The sequence below is a fragment of the Penaeus vannamei genome, chromosome 20 (genome assembly GCF_042767895.1).
Source record: "Penaeus vannamei isolate JL-2024 chromosome 20, ASM4276789v1, whole genome shotgun sequence".
NCBI classification, from domain to species: domain Eukaryota; kingdom Metazoa; phylum Arthropoda; class Malacostraca; order Decapoda; family Penaeidae; genus Penaeus; species Penaeus vannamei.
Genome location: NC_091568.1, coordinates 20,028,777 through 20,033,776, shown reverse-complemented (window position 1 = coordinate 20,033,776; position 5,000 = coordinate 20,028,777). Strand labels below are relative to the sequence as shown.

The window sequence follows — 5,000 nt, the reverse complement described above, 5'->3', positions numbered from 1 at the left end:
ATCATTACTGTAATTTTTGCTATCACAATTAATTTTATTATTATTTTCATTGTCATTGTTATTATTATCTTTTTTTTATTATCCTCATTGTTATTATCATAACTATTATTATTATTATTATTATTATTATTATTGTTATCTTTGTTATTATTATCATTATTATTATTACTATTATCATTATTATTACTACTATTATCATTATTATCATTATTATTAAGATTATCCTTATTATTATGATTATCATTATTATTATGATTGTTATTATCATTATTGTTATTCTTTTCATTGTTATCCTTGTTGTTCTTGTGATAATTATGATTATCGTTTTTATTAAAATAATGATTAAAATGATCATTATTATTATTATCATATTGTTTTCATTACTACTCTCATTATAATTGTTATCATTATTATTGTTATTTTCATTTTTTTATTAAAATAGTTGTTTTCATTAAAACTATTATAATATATCTAATCACGAGCAAAATCATCGTTATTGTTATTATTATAATTCATAGACGTGGTTTCATTTTTAATATCATTATCATTAATATCAATGCAATTGTTACTACTAATATGATTAATGCAATCATTATCAGTAATACTAAAAACATAATAACAATGATAATGATGATAATGATAATGATAAGGATAATGATAATGATAATATAAATGATAATAGTAATAGCAATGGTATTAAGGGTAATAATAACAATGATGCTAAGAATAATGATGATGATGATAATAATGATGTTAATAGTAATGAAATAGGAATAACTAAAACAATGATAATAACAATAGTAATGGTAACAATAAAAACAATAATGATAATGATAAGAATGCTGATGATAACAATGATGATAACAGTACTAATAATAACAATGATAATAGTAATAGTAATGAGGATAATGATAGTAATGATAATGATTGTAATGATAAAAATAATGATAATGATTGTAATGATAAAAATAATGATAATAATATCAATAATAATAATATCACTGTAAATAATAATGACAATGATAGTAATAATAAAGATCATGATAATGATAATAATCATAACATTGATGATGATAATAATAATAATGATATTAATAATAAAAACAATGATAATGATGATGATAATAATGATAATGATAACAAAAATGATAAAGATGATAATAATGAGAGTAATAATGATTATGATAATAAACATAATAATGATTATAATAATGGTGATGATAACAATAGTAATAATGATAATAATAATAATGATAATAATAGTAATAATAACAATAGTAATAATAACAATAATTATTGTTATTATTATTATTATCATTATTATTATTATTATTATTATTATTATTATTATTATCATTATTATTATTATTATTATTATTATTATTATTATTATTATTATTATTATTATTATTATTATTATTATTATTATTATTATTATTAATATTATTGTGATGATGATGATACTAATAACAAAAAATAAATAAAATTATAATAATAATAATAATAATAATTATAATAGTAACAATAACAGTAACATTGTGGTAATAAGAATAATGAAAAAAATATAATAATCATAAATAATGTTAATGAGAAAATGATAATAACAATAATAATAGTGCGTATTGTTATTATTTTTATTATTATTATCATTATTATTATTATTATCATTATTATTATTATTATCATAATAATAATAACGATAATAATAATGACAATAAAAAGATGATAATATCAATAATGATAATAACAATAATAACAGTAATAATGATATTGACAATAAAAGAATAATAATAATGATAATGGTAATGATGAAGATTACTGTAAGAGAAATAACAATGATAAAATTAATTATTATAACAATGTTACTAGTGAAGAAAATAATGATACTATTGATCCTGTAATTGATAATAGTGCCAAAATATTAATAATACTGTGATTAATGATAATGATGACACCACTAAAAACAATGATGATAAAAGTGATAAAGATGAATTATATAAATGATGTAGATAACGATAATAGTAATGGAAATTATATCTACAAAAAATAAAAATAATTACTATAGTAATGATTAAAATTATAATGATAATGATGATAAAAAGTTACTATATCATAATGATTATAATGATGATAATATTCATGATAATAATAACAATATGGATAATGGTAATGATAAATAACAGTTACATTGCTACTACTAATAATATTAGTAATACTTATGGTAATGACAAAGATACTACTATTACTACTATACTATTCTGTTACGACAACTGCTAATGAAAGTAATGAAGATTATATGGATAACAATGTTGATATAGATAATACTACTAATAATAAAAAAATTAAAGTTAATGATAATACTAGTGAAAATAATGACAAAGGTAATAATAAGAAGAACAATGATAAAGTAAAAATCATCATAATTGCAACAATGATAATATTAATGATAATATTGATAATGATAACAGTGTCAATAACAATGTTGATAGTAATACCATCAACTATTAAAGCAAAAATAAGGATTAATACTATTATCATTATCATAATTATCCATCAAAGATACTGTTTTCATTAATCATTGTTATCTTCATTATCACTAATGTTGTTATTGCCATCATCATTATAATTAGGGTAATCAAATGTATAAAAAGGTATATATTAATACTAGCAATTATAATGATAATGATGATAAAAATAATGATAATAACAATTAGAATGATAATGAAAATAATTATAATATTGATGATACTAATAACGATAACAGTAGTAACACAAATTATGAGAATGATAATAAAAATCATTACAAAATTGTAATGATAATAATGTTGATAATGAGAGTAATGGAAATATCATTATTATCATTACTATTATTATTACTATTATTATTATTATCATCATCATTATCATCATTATTATTAGCATTATTATTATAAACAATCATAATAACAATGATAATAACTAAGCAACAACGAAATTATTATGAATGATAATAATAATAATAGCAATGATAATAGTAGTAATAATAGTAATAATAATAATAATAATAATAATAATAATAATAATAATAATAATAATGATAATAATAGCAATGATAATAATGATAATAATAATGATAATAATAATGATTATTATTATTATTATTATTATTATTATTATTATCATTATTATTATTATTATTATTATTATTATTATACCAGTGATAATAATAATGACAATGATAATAAGGATAATGGTAATGGTGATAATAATAATATCAGTAAAAGTAATAATAATGATAATAAGAATAAGAATACGAATAAGAATATCTATAACAATAGTAATATTAAAAATAATGATAATAATAATAATAATAATGATAATAACAACAGCAACAATTGATTACAATTTCAATGATAATGATGATGATAATGATGATAATCATAATATTAATATTGATGATAATAATAACAATGATAATGAGACAATATGAACATGGATAATGACAATAATAATGATAATAGTTATAGTGATAGTAATAATCATTATCTTGTTACTACAATTATCAATAGTAGTAGTAGTAGTAATGATAATAATAATAATAATAATAATAATAATAATTTTTATTTTTATTATAATGAAGATGATGATAATATTGATTATATTAATCCTCATTTTAACATTTTTATTATTATCATCATGATTATTATTACCACTATCGTTTTTATAATTATCATTTTTTTTACTGTCATTCTTATTAATGCGATCATAATAACAATAATATGAATAATAACTATGAAAATTATAAAGGTAGGAGAAAAAGTAATGGCAATAATGATAAGACATATAGTAATACTAATAATGATGATAATGATAATAATTTATAATGGAAACAATATCACCGATGCCAATAATCATAATAACAATTTTAATGATAATGATTATTATCATCATAATTAATTTTATAATTATCATTATTATCATCATTGTTGTTTTATCATTATTATTTTTTATTAATGCTGTTATCATTATCATTTTAATTTATATTGTTATTATTATTAATATTATCATTACAACTATTATCATTATTGTTATTATTATTATTACTATAATCATCATTATTCTCATTATCTCTTATTATTATTATTGCTATTATTATTATTGTTATTGTTATTATTGTTGTTGTTATTACTGACATTGTTATTGTTACAATTATTCATACTACTATATTAAAAGTACTACCCATATCAGTATTGTTATTCTTACTATTAGTAGCAATGGCAGTTCAAGTATTCATTATCTTTTATCATTAATGCAACTATTAGTTTTAGAATTATCACCATTATTAATATTATCTTTATTTCTATTAATATTGATATTGTCATTAACATTTCTTCTCATTATCATTATCATTGCATTTCTATTACTTTTTATTATTATTATTACTATCATTGTTATTTCTCTTTTGATTTTATTTTCCTTTTGTATTATCATTATTTTTTATATAATTACCTTTTTTTATTCTTATCACAATTATCATTCGTAATGTTATCTTTTTTAATTGTCTTTATTATCATTATGGCTAACATTTTTATTCATATTGCTACCATTGTTATTATTATTATTACCATTATTATTATTGTTATTATTATTATTATTATTATTATTATTATTATTATTATTATTATTATTATTATTATTATTATTATTACAATTATCACTCTTAATTATTACAATTACAGTTATCACTTTTAATCATTTTCTTGTTTTTATTACCATAATCATGTTATTGCCAATGTGATTATTATCATAATTATCTACTCATTAGCGTTACTGTTGCTATTATTCATTTTCATTATCTTCATTATCAATATTACTATTATCATCACTATCGTCATCAACATTGTTATTATTATTATTAATATTACTATCGGTATCATTGTTATTCTATTTCTACTATGATTGATGTTATTATCACTATTATCATTATCATTATTATTGTTATTGTTATCATTATGATTATC

At 17.1% G+C, this 5,000-nt stretch overlaps 1 protein-coding gene across 4 annotated transcripts in view; it reads left to right on the top strand.

Moving 5' to 3' along the window:
- LOC113811625 (lachesin) overlaps nt 1-5,000 on the top strand; it is a 330,247-nt gene that overhangs the window by 223,977 nt on the left and 101,270 nt on the right. The window lies entirely within an intron of this gene.